The 26,236-nt window shown below is 30.5% G+C and overlaps 2 long non-coding RNA genes across 3 annotated transcripts in view; one reads left to right on the top strand and one right to left on the bottom strand.

Annotated features, from left to right (window-relative positions):
• The window catches only part of LOC105217106 (uncharacterized), a 144,688-nt gene that overhangs the window by 39,005 nt on the left and 79,447 nt on the right, over positions 1 to 26,236 (bottom strand). Inside the window, exon 3 of the long non-coding RNA XR_003752716.2 lies at positions 26,191 to 26,227. This is a non-coding gene — a long non-coding RNA (uncharacterized LOC105217106). The remainder of the gene's footprint in view (positions 1 to 26,190; positions 26,228 to 26,236) is intronic.
• LOC128919974 (uncharacterized) lies at positions 13,815 to 20,259 on the top strand. Of its 2 annotated transcripts, XR_008470082.1 has the most exons (3): positions 13,815 to 14,138; positions 18,670 to 18,861; positions 19,878 to 20,259. It is a non-coding gene; the product is annotated as an uncharacterized LOC128919974 (long non-coding RNA). The 2 variants fall into 2 exon arrangements; XR_008470081.1 differs by lacking the exon at positions 19,878 to 20,259 and having other exon boundaries at positions 18,670 to 18,896.

Below are 26,236 nucleotides of genomic sequence, written 5' to 3'. Positions count from 1 at the left end.
GTTAGATATGGGGTTATATATACATAAATGATCAGGATGACGAGTGGATTTGAAGTCCGTCCGCCCGTGCAAGCGATAACTTGAGTAAAAATTAAGATATCTTAATGAAACTTGGAACATATGTTCCTTGGCACCCTGAGGAGGTTTCGAAAATGGGCAAAATCGGTCCACTGTCACGCCCACAAAATGGCGGAAACCGAAAACCTATACAGTGTCATAACTAAGCCATAAATAAAGTTATGACAAGTAAGGAAGGGCTGAGTTCGGGTGTAACCGAACATTTTATACTCTCGCAATTTATTTATTTAACTATATTTATATTATATAATACACAATTTGACCCACACGTTCATCATATATATTGTATAAAGTCCATTGAAAGTTGAAAACCCTAATATTAGGTTAGAAGCACCGAGGTCCTCATGTTCGATATATGGGGCCTTGAAAACCTATGGTCCGATTTCGGCGATTTTTAGAAATGGGCTGCCACACTATAAATACAGTATTTGTGCAAAGTTTTGCACCGATATCTTCACTAGTGCTTACTTTATATATTGTAAAGTAAACGATTCAGATCGTCTTCAAAGTTCTGGTACATAGGAAGTAGGCGTGGTTGTGAAGCGATTTGGCCAATTTTCACAACATATTATTGAGAGGTAAGGAAACTATTACAAACCAAGTTTCATTGAAATTGAAATCCCATTTTCAATTTTGTAAAGAAATCTGAGTGCAGCTTCTATCTGCCATTTCTTATGTGAAATTTAGTGTTTCTGACGTTTTTCGTTAGTGAGTTAACCCACTTTTAGTAATTTTTAACCTAACCTTTTTATGGGAGGTGGGCGCGGTTATTATCCGATTTCTTTCATTTTTGGAACGTATTAAGAAGTGGCTAAAAAAACGACTGCAGAAAGTTTTGTTTATATAGCTTCATTGGTTTGCGAGATATATACAAATAACCGATTTGGGGGCGGGACCAGGCCCACTTCCCCAAAAAATTACATCCAAATATGCCCCTTCCTAGTGCGATCCTTTATTCTAAATTTTACTGTTATAACTTTATTTATGGCTTAGTTATGACACTTTATGTATTTTTGGGTTTCGCCATTTTGTGGGCGTGGCAGTGGACCGATTTTGCCCATTTTCGAAAGCTACCCTCTCACGGTCCCAAGGAAAAAGTACATCAATAAATTGCGAGAGTATAAAATGTTCGGTTACACCCGAACTTAGCCCTTCCTTACTTGTTACTAATATACAATATATGGAATTGCACAATTCACGGTGGCAACGGACGAAAATTTAAATTCGAATACCGTATGCTGATTTGGTTGCTTACCGACACGCTGCCTAACTCAGCCGTAGCACAGTTTCCTTTTTAGTTGTTTGTTTTCTTTGTTGCCTTATATGGGTTCGCTTAAATTGTCGCTGCTTTTAATATATTCTTGTCATTTATGCTATAAAATTAGCAATAAAAACTATTTATGAGACTATATTGTGTTAAATAAATAATATTCAACATTTGATTTAAAAATTGTAATAAACATGGAAATGAAATTAAAATAACGATGACAATAATGATAAAATAGTACCATATGTACACACATAGTTTTATACAACCGATGTCGGGCCAGCTTTTTCCATAAAATACATAATTTTACGTTTTTAAATAAGAATTTCTTATCAAATATGGTCACTAAACAATTTACTAAAGATCCTCAAGATTACTGCGTCTTAGTGCGAAATTTCAAATGAAAATGAAAATAATTTGTATCTTGTACTATTATTTAAAAATTCTTCGATTTTTACATATATTTATTTTGCAATGCTATTAATTAAAATGACTGAAAGAGCTTTCGTAAGCCATTATTCTGTGATTATTATTTCATAACCTCTTGACATAAGTGATCTTTCATGCTCATAAAAACATTTTGTTGGAATAAAAATATATAAAATGTTAAGAACACGTACTTGATTATTAAGTCAACTCTGTTTTTTCTATGTATGGTTTAGAGCAAATTAATTTTATTAAAATATATCATAAGTAAATCAATGTCTTTAAAAAATGCAAATACTTGTAATAAAATAACATACGAGTTAAGTATTTTCGAACTGCAATTTACGTTTAGAAGTTAATGTAAATTGAACCACTTAAATATTTATATATAATTATAAAGAGTCGTAACAAATTTAAAACATTTGCAATGTAATAAATTTTTCTTTCTATCAAAAAAAAATTTAGTATTGACAGCACTCAGTTGAATAAGATAAGATAAGATAAGATAAGACAACTTTATTAGTTGCCATGATTGACAAACCAACTGATTTCCTTAGAATTGTTCTGCATATTCTACAAGAAATCGATAGTTTTCAAAAACACATCATATATTATAATTCAATTATAGCCATGTGTTGTACAACAATCAACCGAAACTCCGCTAAATTTTGGTATCTTCCATAGCTGTAAAATGTATTTGACTTTTAACTCTTAAAAATATAAACATTTAAATCAAGGAGCTTCAATTGATTTCGATAGCCGCTAATGCACAAATGCAACAATTTTACATTGGCCCTTGGCAGGCAGAGAGGGGTGTATGAGTGTACATATAAGTATTTGGGAAGCGAGGTTGTTTCAAAATTATTTATATTATTTCTGAAGTGCTGCCATCAGTGCACTTTTCATATATAGAAGAGTACCCGCGCACTACTCATAATTTTTTTTTTATTTAGAAAGTGATAATTGTAAAATATTTGAATAGCACTTATTGAAGGAGTAAGAGAAATAGATTGTAATATTCATTATAGATTTGATTAATGGTTAGCAGATATGAAAAATAACAAATTTATTTACGTTTTAAATTATTAAAGCTTCGAATAAACGAAAAAATCAGATATTGTGGTCGAAAGGGTTCATTAAGTTGCCTACCTATTAACTTTAATAAAAAACAAGTAAGGAAGGGCTAAGTTCGGTTGTGACCGAACATTTTATACTCTTTATTTTAATTTCTTTATTTATTTAATTGTATTAATTTAGTACATAATTTGACCCACATATTCGTCATATATGTATATGGTATAAAGTCCATTGAAAGTTGGAAACCCTAATATTTATTAGGTATATGGGAGCTAGGTGAAGATATGTCCTCATGTTCGATATAAGGGGCCTTAAAAACCTATGGACCGAATTCGAATTTTAGAAAGGGGGTGCCACACTATAAATGCCGTATTTATGCAAAGTTCTGTTCCGATATCTTCGCTAGTGCATACTTTATACAGTTCCGAAATAACGAACACATTAATTGTCAGCCATGTTCGTTACATCGTATTAGTCGTTAATTTAGTACTCACTTAGAGGTATGTTTTTCAATAAAAATGAGTTAAATATCCATAAATTGCAGTTTAATAAATTGTTTATTACGCTATACGAGATCAAAATATGTATTTTTTCAATAGTAATACTTGATTAATCGCCGTTCGCTTCGTTGGAATACGAGGATTTATTTTCGTATTTTATCAAATTCAATTTCGTTCTTGTACTCATTTTTTGAATTTGAATATTTCTTTTGAATTTTTTCAAGATATATTTTTAATTCTGTTTTTACCACAATTTTATTTGATTATTAACTCGTTCTACATATGTCTTATTTATGTTGTTCGTTATACCGAGTACATACAAAACCGCGATGCTCGTTATTTAAGGTACTCAATGTAAAAATTTGGCTTGTTCGTTATAAGCGATTTTCGTCAAAGCGAATATTCGTTATATCGGAAAACTACTGTATATTGTAAAATAAAGGATTCAGTTCTGGTATATAGGAAGTAGGAGTGGTTGTGAACTGATTTGGCCTATTTTCACAACAAGTCATTGGGATGCAAGGAAAATGTTACAAAACGAATTTCACTGAAATTGGTCGATTAGTTTCGGAGAGTTTCACCCATAAGTGGGCGGAGGCACGCCCATTTAAGATTTTGTATACCAATTTGAATGCAGCCCTTTTGTACCTTCTTTATGAAGAAGTTTAAGGTTTCTGTTGTTTTTCCTTGCTGAATTAAAGCTTTTTTAGTGGTTTTCAACATAACTTTTGTCCATTTTTGGACTGTATAAGGTAGTACCTAAAGGAAATATTGTACAGAGTTTGGTTGATATAGTTTTAGTAGTTTTCAGATATGTGCCAAAAGCCTATTTTCACTTCATAGCTTAATTATAGCTTAGTTATGGCACTTTTTATGTTTTCTGTTTTCGCCATTTTGTGGGCGTGGCAATGGTTTCATTAAGATATCTAAATTTTACTATATACCAAACTATAATACTCTATTAAACAACTTTGTTGCGAGAGTATAAAACTACTACAGTGGAACTTCTCTAACTCGAATCACCATAATCCACAAAAAAACTTCGAGTTATAGGATTTTCATTAAAACATAAACTTTTTCAAAAAGGCGTAACATGTAGGTTTATACCCAGCCTTATTTATTTACTTCGCATAAAGTTTTATGTACATACGTTAAAACATGTATTCGGTAGTTTTGGTTGTTGCAGTTTGTAATTGTCCGGCTCTTGTCGTCTGTATCCCATGCCCTTGCTACATGATTTATGCAATCAATAAGTATAATACCATATTTTTTGTTAATCTCCATACGATATTTAAAATTCTGCCTTGATAGTAAAATTTTATATTTTTTATTTTGCCCTTGTCGAAAAGTTCGATTTATGGAAGGAAATTTGTATGAAATTTGATTTCTATTGCCAATTCAAGAGTTCGAGTTATGGAGAACTTCGAATTAGAGAAGTTAGAGTTATGGAAGGAAATTTGTATGAAATTTGATTTCTAAACGCTACTGCCAGTTCAAAAGTTCGAATTATGGAGATCTTCGAGTAATAGAAGTTCGATTTATGGAAGTTCCACTGTATGTATAGATATTTGTTCAAGTGATAAGATATGAAATTAAATTTAAAAGTAAACTAATAATAATGTTAATAACTATTTCTTTTCAGTAATTTACATACAAATTATATATTTTCCCCAATAATGCATTATGTGCGGAAATACGGATAGATGGCTATACAAACTTACCGGAATCGATAGTTTGGGAATAACCTATATGAGGCATTCTCTGAAAAAAAAGCCACTTGAAAAAAAGTTCTTTATTTTCTTTGTCAATGATATATCTTATAGTATATGTAGAACCTAAAATAAAACATAATGTGTTAGGTCTGTGTAACGCGAGGTTGCCATACTGTAAGGGGCCAAAGTTTTTTGTACAAAAATTTTGGAACTGCCATAACTTTAAAACTAATGAACAAATTTTAAAACACCATTTGACTTTTTTTGTACAGAATTTCTCAAACTTTAAATCTGTGTATCGTAAAAATTTTTAAAATTAATATTTCATAGCAAAAAATGAAAAAAAAAAATTTTTGAATTTTTAACCCAAAGGGGCATCGATATTTTTCGAAAATATCTTAAAATGTTCCTTATTTCATCACCTTTTTACCCCCCAAAGGGAATTTTGGGACAGCAATATTTGTATGAGCTACAAATAAAAAACCAACTCAGAACATGATGAAAAATCATTGATTTATGCACTATTATTATCTGAATTTAGCGTAACCCAGGATTAACGACGTGGACGTAGCCGACATTTAATCCCTTTTTGTTTTCTTTTTATTTTTTAATTTTTTTTTTATTTTTTTTTGAATTTTTCAAATTTTTTTTGTTTTTTTGGTTTTTGTTTTTTATTTAAAATAATTACGTACTTGAATCTAATCTACCTAATAATCTAATAGAGAGAATGCCTCATATATAGAATAGAACTCTTTGCTTACGTGCTCATAATATCAATGGAATGGAAAATAGCATATTGACTATGTTTTAATTAGGAGCTACCCTTTTTTGAAAAAATACAACAAATTTGCAAATCTTACTTCGAACCTACTAACGAAATCTGCGTTATGACATGGTATCAGTTTTAGTTTATTTCAGTTGAATCAAGTTTTCCCCTAATTAAGAAGGGTTCAATCGCGATAACGTGCTCAGTTCAAAATGATTTTTAAGTAGGCGTTATTTAAAACCAAATGGATTTGTTACAATCCTTCAGAATATACAAAAAATGTGTCTAGCTATACTTAATTTTATTTATTTTATTTTAATTTCCTTTAAATTATATACTATGTCTTTATGAAACTGCTTGATAGGAATACATCTGTTTTTTAGAATCGGTTCAAACACTTTCGATTATATATAAACCATTGTTCCAATTATTGATCATTAACAAAATTCTCGCCGAAAAGGGTTATATGTGCGTACACATATAACAGCTTGATTAACAATTGATTATAATAACAATAATTATATGAAATTTGAAATTTTATGGAGATAGTTATAAATAGCAGTCATATTTTGAACGTTACATGCGCTATAAATATGTATCGATATAATGAAAAATAATAAATTAAAATGTTGCCTGCCATAATAAATTAACACACTCAGCTAAATGAACTGTAGTTATACATTTTTTGTTTAGTCGCGGAATTCATCTATTTGTATTACTATTGCTGTTTTAATTATCAACAAGTTGTCAATTCAACAATTTTCGTTATAATATTATGCGAAATGTGATCAAATAGCGGCGGTAGTGCCGACTCTTGCAATGTTGTCACAAGCTAGAAGGCATAAAGTCATCTACTTTGGGCTTGCTTGCGATGTGGAGTAACATCAAACTGTTAAAATGTTTAAATAATTATTTATTGAACAGTAAAATACGCTCATAATTGCTATTAGTTGCCCATAAACTGCTAAATAAATGTTGCTGATGGTGCTGGCGACCAACCATGCGAACATTTATATAAAACAATACACTTACCAGCTTGCTTCTCCACTATAAAGAACACCACACAAGTGTGCATCTTAGTTAACACGTCTAAGGGGAGTTCTGGTATGCAAGTGTATAGTTCTCTACGTTATACTATGTATTCATGATAAATTTCTATAAACCTATTACACAGCCCGATAAAATTAAATTTAGATTTGAATTCAGCACCCCCAAATTAACTAGAATCAGTTGATAAATTCAAAGAAGCAAATTGAGTGTTGGCCTGTGTTATTACTGTTCATTCCAGTAGGTAGATAGATTCATTTTCTATAGCCTTCTTACACTAAGATTTACAATCGGGTAACTATTTACGCCAAATTGAATTGTTTATAATTGATTCTAAAAGTGTTAGAAGGTTCTTTAGTTTCGTGCAAAGCTTCACTATGTCATAGAACAAATAGATTAAGTTACAAAATATATTCGCATATAGAACTAAACTTTACACTCGTAATAAAGCTTTATTATGGGACCCAATGAGCGATAAATTGCAGCATTTACTACGCAAACTTTTAGTAGTTGATAGTAATTTTTTAGTTAATTTTCACATATTTATATTGGACGCTTAGATATTTCTTTATTAATATATATACATATAAATATATTAATATTTATGAATATGTATGTATATAAAATGAAACAAAATATGAAATGCTGCTGAATGCTGCAAAAAAGATTTTATATAACCAGGAGGGGCTAAGTTTAATTGTAACCGAATATTCTGTACTCTCGATCTTCGATCTTCATTCGTTGTTCGAAAAATTGTTAAACATTGATCAATCAAATCATATTTGATATATCATTAACTTATACATAATCATAGACTCACTTAATTTATTTAGAACAAAACAACTAACATAAATCACTCCCACTATATTTGTCATATTGAGACGGTTATATGGTAGTTATGTTACAATTAACATTTATTTCTATTGAGATATCTTAATCGACATAAGTGTGTACTAGAGCTCTTGGTATTCGACTAACCGAATTATCCGGATAGGGCGTTATTCGAATAATAATATTCGGTTTGCAGTATCCGGATAGTCGTAAGTTGTCGACTATTCCATTAACCGCTCATTTCCGACTATCCTGTTAACCGTTCGTTGTCGACTATTCGAATAGTGGAAGTTCATTAAATTTCTATTTTTATTAAAAAAAAGCGAAACTCACAAAAAATGCACACAATTGACATTTGCACAAATAAAAACAAACAAAAATCAAAGGCTGCTTGGATTTCAAACTCGCAGCAATAGTCGCAGCAGGACAACTATTCGAATAATCATAGTAGAACAAATTCGAATAGTCGTAACATTGCGATTGATTAATCGGTTAATATTCATACGAACGGTTACAATCCGGATATTCGAATAATAGCTTTTCGGGTTATTCGAATAATTTTAAGAGCCCTAGTGTATACAATACAAATTCGAAAACGAAATTCAATAATTGGGTATATGAGGAAAAAGCCAAACAGAGCAAGTATCATTGTATTAGGGGGTATAGTTAAAAATACATTGAAACATCTAATAATTGATAAATATAAACAGTATAGACTGAGATATAAAGTCGAAAGTCACTATATATTTATTGCCTTTGGAATACAACTAAAGTATGAGAGCATGTATCCACGCAATGTTTTAAGATAATTGATATATTCAACATAAAGTCCATCAAAATCACTATTTTAGTAGGGGATGTGATAATTCATAGACTGATTTCACCCATTTATCACTAAACACAATTTATCGAAAAAAATATGTCCATGTAATTTTTTAAATTTATCTCACCTCAATTTATCTATCTTTACTCTTATTGACCGATTTATACTATACACGATTTATATAATACAGGTGTACATCCATCCGTTAACAAAGATATTAATAAAATTTTTTGCAACTGTAGTACCATCTTTACAATACAATTTTATTATTCAGGCGATGTGAAAATTGAATGGAAGTTTGATGACATAGCTTTAGTAGTTATTGAAATATGTACATTTAACCTATTAGGGAAGGAGATACTTTCCGAATATTTTAGAACCACAAATTCCTCTCCTTACGCTGATCCTCTGTGTCGAATTTAATTTTTATAATATAATTTCCCGTTGCCCAATTTCCACCAATGTAAATTTTTCGGATTGTGCCGAGGAGCAATTACCGAATTTCATTAAATATTCAAAATTTTTTGAAATTTCTGTAAAAACCTTATTTCTTTTGATGATTTTGAAAGTTCCTCCTATTTATTATCATACATAAATGGGGTTTATATGAGATAACTTTAATTATTTTCTTATTATAATACTGGTACAACGATATCGTATGCCAGTTGGATAATTTTACACTCTTTTATTGTCAAATTGTGTCACATACATACATATGTACATATAACCACATCTTTGAAAAAATGGAATCAAAAGAAAATTTTGACAATGAATCTAGTAAAATCCGATACTAAACATGAAGCTTGTAAGCATACTATTAAAATACTATGAGACCCACAAAAACGCCTTCATTTAACACTATGAATATGCCACTAATTAAATTGTTTTCATATGTAATGTAATTTTAAAATCTTCCTAATAACGTTTATTTGGAGGTTTCCATAGTTGTAAATAGAAATAAATATATGTATTTATTAGACGAAATCATATCGTTATTTATAAATAGGAGAAATCTTGTGAAGTCAAACATGTACTCGCGGAAACCTCTAGTTTCTGGTCAAATTTTTAATTAAATATTTAACATTTTCAAAAATTTTCTTCATCTATATTTAAATATTTCTTAATATAACACAAAATATACAAACATATGTACATATGTATACATTTAAATCACTCAAAACTTTATAATATGTATCGAGTAAAGTCTCAATATTTTGGTGCGCCAAGAAATACTGCTCTCACATTCACACTTGGCATGCCCATAATTGCTCTCCTCAAACTCAAACTACGGTAACTTTGTTCGCCACATTCGTCTGCATATTTTCGCAATCAAATGCTTCTCTTTATCAAGCACGACCGAGCATTTAGTAAATTGTTTACCAGTGTTCTTTCGTTTTTTGTTCTTTTTTTAGAATATGCTGCGTCGCTACTAAATACTCCCAAATGTATGTCCGGCATTTATTGAACCCTGAGCGATTTTGCCCGTCCCCAAAAGGCTAGCAATGAATATCGACGCTTACTGCACACTAAACTGCGCTGCCTTCAAAGATACAGCAGTTTGTCCCCCTCAAGCAATAATGCGGTCTCACTCTTGTGAAAATATGGCTACCACATACCGCCATAGTGAAAAGGCAACTTGGGCTCACTACATGCAAACAATGTATTTTCCATCGCATTCTCTCTGCCATCATGAGCTGCATTGCAGTTTGGCTACACTATTTTTACCTAAATTTTGTGTTTATGCACGAAGATTCAGCGAGTGTGTTAAATAGAATAAGGTAGATATACGAAAAATGTTGTAGCATCTGTTTTGGTTATAGCTGATTTCGCCTGGTCCTTAATGAAATCTACCGGAATTCTCGTTTTCAAAAAAACCTAAGGACAAGCAGCGCTTTCAACTCGTTAACCACGCCCATTGATGTCAAAGCAGTTGAAACAGCTGTTATCTCATTAAAAATAACAGTTTGAACTGCTTTTGTAATCTGCGCAAAAAAAGCGCAAATAGCGCTAAGAAAAGTTTGAGTGAGTGTCGAAGCGACCATTCGGTGAATCGCGTTGTTGCCAACTTTGAATTCTCAACAATTAGAAGTCGCCGCTTCTTTCCTCAAGTGCTCGTTGTTCCCATTCGTTGATTTCATCAAACCCGACGATATTTAAATATATTTTATTTTACCGACGCTGATTTCGTCGGTCTGTCCTGATAGAGGTTTTTGGGTGCAGCAATTTGAATTTAAATTTATTTTGTCTTAGTTTATGTATTTGTATCTGTTTTGTATTGCTAATTTCTCTTGAATGCGTCAGAATTATTTTAAAACTGTAGTTCTTTATGAAGCGCCGTTTTGTAGTTATATTGTTCTTTTGTTAAATGTTAAACAAATACTTCAAACTCTGACAAATAATTGTATTTGACGAAACTGTGGAATTAGGTCTCATTTGCTTGGACTAGATGCCATTAAACTTTACAGTTAATTGTAAAATGTACTGAAGAATCTACGAAATTCATTTAAATATATTTGTTTATATTTATATCTATAATGTTGTCCAGTATTCCGAAAAATAGTTATTAAACACGAAATTTTAAAAGCATAAGAAATATGTATTTTATAATGTAGACTAGTGGTAACTTATTTATATTTGGTAATAATATCTCTTAGATTCATCAAAGCAGATGAATAATATTTTACTTATCAATTTTTATCAACTTTTGAATTTTTTTTTTTTGTAAGCTAGCTTCTTGAGTATGAAACTACTTTAAGAAGTTCATTATAGTAAGACAATTAAAAAGTAGTTCTAATTGTTTTAAAAAACACAAAAAAAAAATATTAATTTTTGTATATTCATTATATTTGTAGTTTTAAGCGTATGTTATTCGACTTGTACAATAAAATCAAAAAATGAAAAATTCTGAGGTAGAAAACGTTCTGCATTTGAAGGAAGAAGAGGAAAAAAAGAGATGCAATTATTATGAAGGGTAAAGCGCATTGCCTGCTGCTCATACATTTCACTTCACATACAGCTTTGTTCATTGCATCTTTTTTATTACTTTCCTTTTTGTTTTGTATCTTTTTTGCTATGTGGATGTCCTTCAACAAAATAGTAGTTTTTATGAGTATGCAATTAGGGGTAGATATGCACAAGTACACAATTCTCCAATCGAGGAAAGTGATATGACGAAGGCTGCACATCCCCGATATACAACGTTTTCAGATTAACAGTGTGCCATTTTGGTAGATCTTCTTAATTACTGAATATTAAATTTAGCATAATCATTAAATATGCAACTAATTTTTTATAAAGATATATTACGTTAATATTTTTTTGTTAAAATTATGATAACCATCAAGTAAGAAAGATGCATTTTTAGTGGAATAAGAGTGAAATAACGTCAGAAAAAACAGTTATCCAAAAACGCGTACAAAATGAAACTCAAGTTTTTATGGTAATGCAATACGGTAATAAGTATATTTATTTATTTATTTTTATTATAAAAAATAAATATTTTAGCAATGTTAATTTCTATCTAGTAATCAAGTTTGTTTCAAGCGAAATATTTAATTACAAATATATATATATTACGTTCTAGTGACTTCATTCATAATCGTAAACATTACACTGTATGTGAATGCAACACAATTATATTCGCTACTGGATGCAACTATACCATTAGCTGTCTCCATCAGCAAAGAACATTATCAAATGTCCTTGCTAACGTTAGATTTGAGGGTTGAATGTGTAAAAGGCAATATCTGACAAAGCCAAGCAAAAGTATACTCAAATCGCAGTATGAATTATCTATTACCCCTATTTTTATTGTTCCTATTACTTGTGTGATACCGAGGTGATCATGGCAAGGTGTAAAAATAGTACAAAGAGCACAACTATATATTTAAAGTAATCCAAGTGAAAATATAAAATTTCAAATTTCATGAGCATAAGCGAGAGAATTGGAAATTAGAGAATTGGATTTGATTGGAATCTTATTACACTACATACATTTAATGCGTTTTCACTTTCGCAATTTTTTCCTTATTCCACATCTTGATTTAGAAACAAAATTGTTGTTGAATAATAATTGTTAATTTAACCTATCAAACAAGATATTGCACACTCCCATTTTTAATTTAAAAAAAAACAATAATTTACACATAATCAAAATTGTACCGTCCCCAAGGGAATCATAATAACCATACATTAAATAAACGCTAAAAATATCATTTCAAAAAATTAATTATTAATGAAACGAATTATTTAATTAGATATATTTTAATGATTTTGCCCAAAATTAATTAACAATTTCTATATCTCCAACTTCATAATGCAAACCTTCCTTCAGGAAATAAAAACAAACAAAATTCACTTGGAAACACATGTGACCATCTGAACCTTTCCCTGATGGTGTAAATATAAAATTGTTATGTACATATGTATTATGTACATACATATATTGTTTAAATACAAAAATTGCTAATATTCTTCTGTCACTTATGTGTACATAAAATTTCGCAAATAAGGGTGGAAAACTGCGTTCAACTTGAAACTATTTTTTAATGTAAATAACTAGCACATATCTAAATATATAATACCTACCATACATACATACATACATGCTTGCAGTTGTTCACAGTTGGAAAGTGCTATTCGATAAAAGCACTACACTCGAACTTTTCTGCACAAAAAGCATTGCTGATGAACTTTTACAACTTTACAGTGACGCTTCTGTAATGTTGCATGTATAATTTCCCCTGTAGAAATGAAGAGGATTTAAAATTACCCTCAAAATTTGGGAGCGGGCGCAAAAAAGTTCAAAGTAGAAGAGTGAATTTTAATTACAATTGAAATAAAATCAAACATTGAATGGCGATAAAATTTAAGAAAACAGAAATTTATTATTATTTTCAATTCATTTTATATACATACATATTTCTAAACATGTTATCGTGGACCTTAGAAAAAGGGTAATTTTGGTTCGAAAGATGTTAATAGGAAGAGGGATATTTCTATTGTTCATTGTCAGCGTGAGTACATTTATACACATGTGGAATCTCTTTCGTCTGGAAAAATGTAAACACACGGATACTCCCAAACCGACAGAATAAATTCATACTTATGTGTACATACAAGCTCTTTGTTGGTATTGGTGTGTATCGGTGTAACGTCGTACACCTACGAATGTTCGTGTACAATAAAGCAATAATAACAATAGCGGCGACACCCAACGGCGCAACTCTCATTTTTCGCCTTTTCTGTTGCCATTGCCCTTGTCGTTTGCTTTTTCACTTTCAAAAAGTTACGTATATTTGTTAGATACGCACGTAAGTTCATCGAAAATCCCCCTGATAGCAGATATTTGTTTTGAGGCTAGCCAGCTACTGTTCGTCGATGGCGTTTCTCCCGTGCACCCGTAAGTACATGTGAATAAAAAATCGGGCGCATGCCGAATGTTGGTTGCTACCGCAATGGCTTGGCTATCATTCGAGCGAGTTTTGAACGCGCGGCTGCCACAACAGCTCATATGTACGCTAAACGTTGAAAAGAGCGAACATCGGCAAAAATCTCTCATAAAATCATCTGTCAAATACCATAAAACCAGCTAGAATCGATATCCAAACAAGTAAGAAGCAAAAAGTTATGTATTATAGTTATTTCCTGCAATTAAAAGTGTGAAAATTAAACGAAACCTAAAAAGCAATTGCTCAAATCTCAATTTTTAAAACTAAATTTTATAAATTTAACAAAATGTGAATGCGTTACGTGCGAGAACTGCCACCGCTGATGCCACTTAAATGCTGTGACACTCTGTAACAGTATGAATACGGTTGACTGCTTTGGGCGACCAAATAGTGTGGATAATGTTTCCGTTTTAATTTGGTCTGTAAATTCAACTAAGCTTTCCAAGATAAGTAAAAGGCGAACCAAGGTATTTCTCACAGCATTTCATTGCTAATACCACATATATATGTATGTAGCTAATTGTTTGTGGTCATTACGATTTGAATTTAAAGTGTTTCTCTCGCTAAGCCTGTGTGTCTATGTAAAATTATATTATATGCTTTCTGTCTCTTAGTGAATATTATTATTAATTTCCTTACTAAAACTTCATTTTTGCGACCGAGTAATACGATTTTTAGTAATGTAATATTTTATTATCAGTAAACCACAAATGTCAAAATCATTATGGCTACAGTATTGGTCAGTAAAAATCTGATCACCTTTATAAGAGATACTGCTCGATCAGCTGTGCAACACCAATAAATACTAGTTTTACGTGGTGGCGAAGCTTTCTCTCTGTTCGATCTCTATCTATCTCTCAAGTTTCCTACATTTGAACCGCTAATATCATAAAATGTTCGATTCTCTCCATAATGTGTGGACGGAGAGATGTAAACGTCTCTCCCTTTAACACATACCTTGCACTAGTGTACATTTGCTAATTAATAATAATTATAATGATTTTGTCAGTCAACAAGGAGAAAATAGTATATAAATAAATAATATATAGAATAATATTTCATTATTATAATTCCAAATAATTGCGGTGAACAGACAGTTAATTTTATAATTGAACATTACATTGTCGTCAATGTTTGATTCGAATCATTCGAAATTTGAAATGCGGCACCATCTCCTACAATCCGATTAATTGATTATATTTGAAATATTTTCGTTAGACAAGTGCAATACACCGAATTTTACGAAATGACTTAAGTACAATTTTATCAAAGCCTAACTACATCAAAACCACATCATTAATTTAATTATTGGCACTATTTATTTTTAAAAATGTTATATTTAAGTCTTTAAGACTACAAATGTTCTTTATTTTATTTTTATTTTTGTATACAATACCATTTATGCTTCTTCATATTCTTAATATTATACATCTACGAACGTACATCTAAAATAATCCAATTATATAAATACACGTATTAATGTAATGAGGGAGTTACGATTTTAACAACGGCACTGTAACGTAACGTAAATTACTATGACCATAAAATAATCATAAAATTAAAACCGATTGCGTTACTAAGGCAAATTGCCATATAATATTTCAGCTCGTTTTATTGGATTACTTGTCATACAGTTGAGTGACCTATTTATTACACATACATGTACAAGCATATACATATGCATATGAGCATGTCTATTTATGGCTAGTTTGTTTAAAGTAATGATATACGTACGAATGGTTTTCGCTTTCCTTAACTTTTGTTAGGGCAGGTCCGTACTCAAGCAACGCAATAGTCACACTAAATTTTTTTATTAAACTGAATTTTGCAATTATTTTAATATATATTATTTACAATTATTAATGTGGAACTTAGGTCCATTAATTTATAATAATATCAGCTAATAAAAAGCTGATTATCATTCCTATATATTTATTTATCCAATAGTTCTGCAATTCTATCAGGGGCAGTCATTCATAAAGATTTATTGAAACTAATGTTGTTAGTAAAATAAGAATTAGTATAACTTTGGCTGTTCTATATTATATATCTTTGAAATGTTTTATATGTTTTCATGAAATTTAACTGAGGCATTGTAGGCATTTAATTTTAGAAAATATACTAGCAACTTTGCAATAGACATTTGACAAAATAAAGAATTGCTAAAATATTTACTTAATTTCAGTCACTAAATCAGCTCTAAAGTTTGGATTAGCTTAGATAATAATGTTTTACAAATAGTTTATGTATTGCAATAAATACGTTAATATTACTAATCTCCAAGGAATTTTCAATAATATGTACTCTTTGTATGCCTAAAAACCAATTTAACAAAGTTCAAATAAGGAATATATAATACTGCTTTACTGTGGGCTTAATTTATTACTTACTTTACTTATTAAATTACATATATAAAAGATGGACAAGTATTTTCTTGGAAATTACGAGTGAATTATTATTTCGGCGTATATTTACGTAAATTAATTTAATGTTACTGTTTGGAAATTATCCAAATTAGTTTAACAGTGGAAACTTAAACACAACCAGTATATGTTTGGTGATCCTATTTAGTAAACTATATTATTTTTCTTTCAATGTAACAATAATGAAAAGTTGTGTTGCTTTCAGTTCATCCTCTATAACGATGGTTGTATATTTATTTGCATTGACAAAATTAATTCTAAAACTTTTGCAACTTATATAACTTCAGTTGTTTTTCTTTCACTATTCTATGCGATTAATGAAACTTAGCTTAAGACAACTTTTTTGGCTTATATTAAAGTTTATGACAAGGTAGAACGAAAACCACAAATGGGAAGCCACCAAGAAATTTTTACTGACTGTTTTCACTAACATTGCGAAAGTTTCAATTACCACAATTACTTATAAATGTATACATACATACATATATATATTCATATACAATCTTTGTACGTACTCACATTCAAAAACAATATTATTAATCAACATGCTGCTCATACATGACATGCTGTGTGTTTACATGAATTTATCCCCTTTGAGGTTCCACGCTTACAGAAGTATTATAAAATTCTTAATAGTTATACTCAAAACCAACTAAGTAACATAGCAGATAATAATAAGAGACTATAAACCATTCCGTTGAAGGGAAATCATAGAATAATTTCTCGATCTCCCATGATCCATAATAAATAAATTTTTACTTAATTAGCTTCATATTTATGACATTCCTCAAAAGCTGAGCATTTGCAACTCCAATCAAGAAGAAGGTATAATGATCAGTGGAAAATCTCTGAAAATCTCATTTCATACGGAAACTTGTTTACCTAATGTAATTATACATCAAGAATCCCACAGAATCAATTTTGACCGAAAACTTACCCCCATATATGCCTATAAGGAAAAACACTACCCTATAATTATGATTCGGGTTGTTTAAGCTCAATTTTTGAGCTGATGCTGTTCAAGTAAACGATATATTTGATGGCTGTGGTTGTAGCTGCTAAGGGAGAGAATTTTGGCTGACTTCTGTGAAACACCGGATGTTCATTGTGGATGTACTGTGCTTCTGAAGTCTACAGTATCAATGGAATCACCGCACACAGGAGCACAACTTGCTGGTGATGGTTTCTTTGCCAATTGCCGTGTGCCGTTTGCCAGCCGCCATGTAATCGCAACAAACTGTAATGGGTAGAGTGAGGGAGTACTTACCGAAAAACACACGCAAATCTGGCACGTACTCTTTGAACTCATAAGTTTGCGCTTTATATTGGGTAAATTGTGCAATATTATAAATTTTGAATTTTATCTCACGCATTAGATCGTTTGAGTAGTTGACGGTCTATAAAGTTGCAAGACATTGGATTGTAAATAAAGTGGGGTATAAGTATAGACCAAATGCTACCACAGCCGCAAAAAGCCACACTGGATCCCAAAGGTCCTTCCTATTAAATGCACAAACGTGAAGGTGTTTTTGTTGCGGATAAAAATATGTTTTCGCTCATGTATCCCTGTTTATACAATGTGTATGACTGGTGCTGTAGTATACCTAAATAAATGAATAACTAAGTACAAATGAGTTTGTACATGGACATGAATGCATGTATGTATATGAAGTTTGTGCATAAGTTTATCTGTAAAAGCGAGAGTATTTTTGTGCTCCTGGAACAAAGGGTGATTAGAGAGATTAGAAGACCTGTTCTCTTATATCCGTAAGCACAAAAAACGCATTTAGACAAAAAATATGTACAATACCAAAAAGTGACAATTTGAATGAGATTTCTGGGGTTGGCGTAGAAAATTTTCGAAACCATTGCAATGGCGTAGAAAGATGGCCACCTTGTTTAGTATCCAAATATTATAGTCATTTATAAACCAAGCTTTTAAAGAGCCCATAAAAATAGAAATTTATGGCAATTTCACTTTGTACACTTTACTTGTAAATATGTAACACTTATGTAAAATGAGTGATTTTATAGTACTGAGTGAGACACAATAATAATTAAGCGACTAATTAAGAGTAAGCGATACTAATAAAGTATTCACGGCACTGAAATATAGGCATATATTCATGTAGTATATTTGCTTATCAAGGTTTTGATATTACATATTTTCTAAAGAAATTGTAAGAAAAGTTGTATTAATATTTCTACCATATAAATACATTGGTTGAATAATTAATTAATTTTAAATTTCAACACTTGTATTTTCCAGATTTACGAAGGATAACTGTGTCTAATTGCACCAAAAAGGATTGTTTGTGCATGTATGCGCAAAATGGAAGTATTTCTGTCATATAACCGAAAGAAATTATATTGCCATACGCCACCATTTTGTCGTCTCAATTCATTAGCAATTGATTGCACAACAGCAACGTCGTACAACTGTAAAAAATTCAATGATTATGTAAGTTCTAAATAAATTGAAGGAACTATAACAAACGGAAGAGAATTTAATTCTACGCTTTTATATGGGAAATACGTAGTGAAATGGTGACTGACGTTACCAGAATTGCTGTTAATGCAACCTGAGAGAAGTTAAAGAAATTATGTTAAAGTTTTAAATGAAATAACGTCAGAGCATTCAAACTGGCCGAACTGAAACTGAATAAATATTCTTTCCCTCTATTCGCTATAATTTTGCCTAACGACATTGCAAAGTTTATCATTACCAAAAGCAACAGAAAGTCAAATTTCTACAAGTGTGACATGAGTTTTATAATCTTGTCGTATTGTTGTAAACACCAATTTAGATTGTCTGGCTTTCGCCGTTATATGTTTGCGCTTTGTTTATTATACCGGCGTATAGCTATACGATAGTAATGCTACGTGTTTCTAAAGTTCAGACTTCTCAAAAACTCTCTAAACGCAAACCGCTCTCTGTTTTGTTTCTGTTTCCTCTTCACCATCTAATTCGTTTATTGAATGTGCATTCCTTTTAGATTACATCAGATAATGTCGGAACTAAACTCATTGCGTTCAACTATGGATGAGAACAGATTGTAATAAAGTGTGGTAAACATTATGTCCTTCATTCCACGTTACGTTTTCTATACCTCTCTCATATGTTTCCTTATTTGGCGCTCTCTGTACTCCCTTCAATTTACTCGCGACGTAAATCCTTTGGTAAGGTAATGTGAAAACAAATTTGTGGCAAGGAAGTAAAATAGGTAAAAGAGCGAGAGAAGCAACTGAAAAAGGACGATGAAAATTCACAAGTAAAGAGTGCTTGCATTTTCCTTGATTTCCATGTTCATTAGTTACTGCTCAATCGCCGGAGCAGTAACGTCAGTCATTGTGAATGCGTATTATAAAAGTTTATCTCGAAAAGTCGTCATCTAATTAAATTACCGATTAATTTTTTTATAAAATAAATAAGAATTCAACAATTATTAATATATTAATTTAGTTAACGGTTTTTAGTGGATTGTTATTGAAGGCGTCATTTAAATATTTGACAACACTCGACAACGCATTACTTTTCCATATACATAAATCCCAACAGATGGAGGAAATTGCAGTGAATGGAGCAACATTGTCAAAATATAAATTGTGACTCGTTTTATATAAACTGGAATGGCAATAATAACAGTGTTCATAATCTACTATTTTTCGTCATCTTTATCGTTGTTTGTAATCCATTTAATTCGTTAGTTTTGCATTTAGTGATGTGGATTCTTGTGTTATTGTTGTGAACATGTGCAACTTCGTATACGTATACTGAATGTATCCTGAGTGTATACTATCCGGTATACCTTCAGTATACGTAACACGAGGCCACACTTACATCGTTGCTTTTCTTGAACACAAGTGAAATTATATTATATATTATTATTTTTATTATATGTATAAATAAACTATTTTTTAAGAACTACTTGCACTTTATATACTTCATAATATATACACACATATGTAACTTTTTATTTGGGAAAAATAAATTACACTTATGCTTTCACAGCAGTTGTTTGTTTCCAAAACTTAATTGCCTGTTATTTTATAAACGGATTTGAATTCTTATGGTAAGAATTGTAAATGTTTAAATTTATTTCCTCAGGTACTGTATACATGCGGCTTCCATATAAATCTCTTTACTGGTAGGTAAATCTCTTTCATGCAATATACATATATGAAAATAAATAAAAAAAATAACAAAGTAATGGAAAATCAGCATACGAGTATAGGTTGTGTAATGGATAAAATTATAATAAAAAAAGACAAAATATATATTTTGAAATGTTCAGCTTTTCTATTTGCCAATAGTTTTGTGAAATATAAGCATTTTCATAATTAGAATAGCTTGGAACAATATTTAAATTTCAATATATATGAAAATAAATAAAAAGATAAACAAAATTATTGGAAAATCGAGTATGGGTAGTGTAATGGATAAAATTATAATAAAAAACAAAAACTATTTGACAATAGTTTTGTGGAATATAAGCATTTTCATAATTAGAGTAGCTTGGAGCAATATTTAAGTTTTAATATATATGAAAATAAATAAAAAATTAACAAATTATTAGAAAATCAGCAAACGAGTATAGGTTGTGTAATAGATAAAATTATAATAAAAAACAAAATAAATATTTTGAAATGTTCAGCTTTTCTATTTGCCAACAGTTTTGTGGAATATAAGCATTTTCATAATTAAAGAAGCTTGGAGCAATATTTAAGTTTCAATATATATGAAAATAAATAAAAACTTAACAAAATTATTGGGAAATCAGCAAACGAGTATAGGTTGTGTAATGGATAAAATTATAATAAACAAGTAAGGAAAGGCTAAGTTCGGGTGCAAACGAACATTTTATACTCTCGCAATTTATTGCTATATCTTTATTTAGAAAACACACAAGTTTACCCATATATTCGGCATAAATATATTTTTGAAAATCCTATAATTAGGTATTCTCATATATTCATATATAAGGGAAGTTATTACCCGATTTTAACCTTTTCTGGTACAGAGACACACTATTAGAAGAAATATATTTCCTCTAAATTAAATTAAGATACCTGAGAGATTTACCGAAATTTTCGGTGAAAAGTTACCTTGGGGCATTGAGTTCTTCGTATTCGATATCCGGGGCATTGAAAAGTTGTAGTCCGATTTCGACAATTTTTTCATAAGTGATGCCACAGGTCATATACAGTATTTGTGTAAAGTTTTATTTCGCTATCTTCATTGGTTCATTATATATAATAAAGTGAAGGAATAAGATGGAATTCAAAAATGAGTTATATGGGAAGTTGTCGTGGTTGTAAACCGATTTCGTCCATTTTCCACACGTGTCTTCAGAGTGTCAAGAAAATATTATATACCGAATTTCATTCGAATCGGTCGAATAGTTCCTGAGATATGGTTTTTGACCTATAAGTAGGCGATGGCACGCCCATTTTCCATTTTGTAAAAAAATCTGAGTGCAGCTTCCATCTGCTATTATTTCTGTGAAATTTAGTGTTTCTGACGTTTTTCGTTAGTGAGTTAACTCACTTTTAGTAATTTTCAACCTAATCTTTGTATGGGAGGTGGGCGTGGTCATTATCCGATTTCAACTATTTTCATGGTGTGTGGTGAGGTACGTAGGAAAACCGTACGAGATATATTCAAATAACCGATTTGGGGGCGGGGCCACGTCCACTTCCTCAAAAAAATTACATCCAAATATGCCCCTTCCTAGTGCGATCCTTTATTCCAAAATTTTACATTTATAACTTTTTTTATGGCTTAGTTATGACACTTTATAAATTTTAGGTTTTCGCCATTTTGTGGGCGTGGCAATGGTTTTGCCCATTTTCGAAAGCAGCCTCCTCAGGGTGCCAAAGAATACGTGTTCCAAGTTTCGTTAAGATATTTCAACTTTTACTCAAGTTATCCGTTGCAAGGACAGACGGACGGACGGACGGACAGACAGACATCCGGATTTCAACTCGTCTCGTCATCCTGATTATTTTGATATATATAACCCTATATCTAACTCGTTTAGTTTTATGACTTACAAACAACCGTTATGTGAACAAAACTATAATACTCTCTTAGCAACTTTTGTTGCGAGAGTATAAAAACAAAATAAATATTTTGCAATGTTCAGCTTTTCGGTTACACCCGAACTTAGCCTTTCCTTACTTTTTTAAATTTATATTTTCCTCAGTTATGTTAGTTGCAGTTTACAATAGTTGTTAGTGGTTAATCTTTATATACTTAATTATTTTAGATCAGATAAGGTTTAAAGGCAAACGAACGGACTCATTCCCTGTTTAATAATATCTACACAACCTTGTCCTTAAACTGTCTTATCCGCATATAATCGCTTGCTTCTATTGAAATTTTGATAGATAATTTAAAACGTGGTAATATTGATGAAAGATTGTACTAAGTTATATGAAATGTTCAACAGAGTTTCGTCCATTTTGGAAGATTGTTAAAAATCTGACCACATATTTCACTTTGGTTAAGTAAAACTGATAAAGGTTATAATTTAATTTAAGAGACACATTTGTTCATCTTTTCTCTGATATGGTCTGTACTCCCGTATATAATATGTAAACATAACTAAATGAAACAATAAATACATATTTATTCATTATGAGCGATGTCATTTAGTAATATTATGAACACTATTTAATTAACTTTTACTTTGTGCATAGCTATAGTCAGTTGATATTTTAGAATTAAGGGCACCACACAACAGCACCATCTGTTATGTGATAGCTGCACTAGTAGGCTAGCAGTTATCAGTAAATGAAACGGAATTATGTAGGTATGTATGAGACCAAGCGACAAAAATTCCAATAGTATGAGTAAATATCCTTAATTTTTAAAATACATGAACATTTTTTTTATTTTGTTTTGACTGATTTTTCAAACCTGATTTAAATAAAATTTTCATATTAATGTTTCAATTAGATAGCTTTTTGTTCGGTGTGAGAAGCATAACATAACCCATTCTCGTGTTTTATTTCGATCTAATAAGATTAAGTTTTGGTCATACACTCCCATACAAAAATATTTGTCTTAATTTGCTCAAATCTCGTGTTATGTAATGCATTAAGTGTTTTTGAATTAAAATTTAAAATCTATATATTGTACTTAAATTTTTTCCTTTCATGCTGAACCGCTCCAGTAATAATTAGCTTTGTTCTGAATCAACAAATAATTATAACATAGAAATAAAAAAAATAAGTCTAAATATTAACTATATCACTATCAGGAAATGATAGCTCTACGGAAATTAAAACCATGGAAAATAAGGGGATTAAATTTAATAAAGGCTATGATGTAACACATTCAATATATATGTTATATATTGAGACTAAGAAACATATCAAGTTTTATATGTATACCCAAATGAACATTATGACGAGACAAAATTATTTTCTGATGACTTTCTATCCGTATAAATAATCAGCAATAAATGTAACGGCAAAGATGTATTACAGGTTTTAAATGCAATCTCATAAATCAGCAATTACATGACATTGAAAATAATCCGAATTGCATTTCTTAAAAATTTTAAATTTCATCTGAGACCTTCACTTAAAAATTAATAAATCAAACATGAATGAAGGTATCTAAATATACCTTAGCACAAATATTTATTTTAAAATGTGGCAACTCTTATGTAAATCTGGTCGATATATGATATATGTATAACCAGTACGATGTAAAAATTTATACACTACTTCCTCTTGCCCCATATACCTTCCAATTGTTCGAACTTCCGAATGACTATATATTTATGTACATAATTATGTTAGGTACCATAACAATATTAATAAATATATTATTTTGGATATAATGTGGTTTGGTTCAGAAAGTGGGTGACATCGGTCCCCAGCCACCAACTTAGATCAACGATTTTCGTAATTCTAGTTGACTTTCAGGCGAATATAACTTCATATGTGTTTTACATAATAAATTGCATGGAAAGATTTTCTCAAGCATACTTAAATGGAACAATGCCATGCTATTTTTGTAATTTATAATAATGATCTACGTAATAAAAATAAAAATTTGGCTATAGTATATGTTTTATGGTCATTTAAATTTAGTGATTTAAAATATAATGTAATCCACATTGATGACTCAAATCAACATCGACGCAAGTAACTTATCGTATTACATTATTGCATTATATTTAAAACAAGTATTATTCATAGAAATTGGATTGAATTTAAAATATTAACATTTCTTTGTGATAAAATGATAATGATTAACTGGTAGTTTCATTGCACGAAAAGATTTTGATAAATCAATCTTTTTCTAGAGATCATTCTATTCAGTATTACTAAACAACATTAATAAGCTGTACTTCTATTTCAGAAATATAAGGGACTGGACATGGCATCTACTATGCGGGTTGTATAGTAATATAACAACAATAAACTGGAGTACCGACACAAAGGTGTATAAATGACATAGTATTTGTAGACACCTATAGCAAAACCATATAGGAAAACTTCACCAAAAGCAATAGGAATAAAATGTTTTTCATATCAGCATTCAGCCCTCGTTGCTTATACCATGTTGAAATTCATTCCATTTATTTGATCATACTATACATACTTTGTGCCCAACAACAACAATATAATAATACGGGTATCAGTAACACTTGGACAACAACATAATTAATATTCAGGTTATGTTACGTATGGCGCAGCTGAGTAAAAATGCATAGCGCAACTGATGAGAAATCGAAAGCAGCGAGAGATATTGAGAGTAGCGGTGGTGGTTGTGGGACACCCGTCGCTATGGAAACAACGCTCTTCATGATAGGAAGATGAGGTCGGAGAAGAAGAGCGAATGCGAGCTATACAGTCGCACGGCCATATTTGATTTCTCGAGGTACCAATCCGCATATTTCATAAAAAATCTGTTGCTGACTATGCGTACTCACACATGTATACATTTCAATATACTATAAAACTATTATATATATTTATATATGTATATAAAGCTAAGTTATAAATTCACACATCTAAATATTTGTTAATATTATATAAAAATATATTGATATATACGGTATTAGCGACTAACTACCGACAAAAGCTAAGGATTCCAATTTCTATATATGTAATATTAATGAATAACTAATTATGTACTTATTAAATAAATAAAGGAGGATTGTTCACGTATGAACTTCTGCTCTTCTTCATAAAAGACGATATTATTCTTATTAATACATTTTTTAATTTTTAGCAAACATTATATAATTAAAGACTTAACAAGTTGAACCTCTCTCGAATACCTCTCTAATTATAAGTCCACTAAATAGTATACTTACACCTTCTAATGTAGTCTTATTCTCTTCCTTTGTTAAATTTTCGAAAATATAAAGAAAGTTATCACAGTAGAGATATTAAATAAATATCTCTTATTTCGATTTTTGTAAAGGTTTAACGACTGTAGAAAAATGAAATACTTCAGTTTCGATGCTGTAACATTACATTAGTTATTAACATATTTTATATATTTTTTTTCACACGGGATCGAATTGTACTACAATTACCTTAGATTTACAATCTCAAAAAATTTCAAAAAATATATGTTACAATTAACTGAGGATTTGTGATAAATCATCGGACTTGTTAGCAAGATTTAGTAATTTTGATCAAATTTAATTTTTCTGGAAAGTATATGTTGCCCGACAGGCTATTTGCAAGTTTTGAGACTTCGGTTTTTTTAATAAAATTTTTGCTGTCTTAAATATTATACAATCTTAAATATCATACATACCTTAAACGTGTAATCCGTTCGGTTGTAGATTCATAATCTGAAATGA

The sequence above is a fragment of the Zeugodacus cucurbitae genome, chromosome 2, assembly GCF_028554725.1.
Source record: "Zeugodacus cucurbitae isolate PBARC_wt_2022May chromosome 2, idZeuCucr1.2, whole genome shotgun sequence".
NCBI classification, from domain to species: Eukaryota; Metazoa; Arthropoda; class Insecta; order Diptera; family Tephritidae; genus Zeugodacus; species Zeugodacus cucurbitae.
The sequence above is the reverse complement of the archived record's forward strand: the minus strand, read 5'-3'. Positions and strand labels throughout refer to the sequence as shown.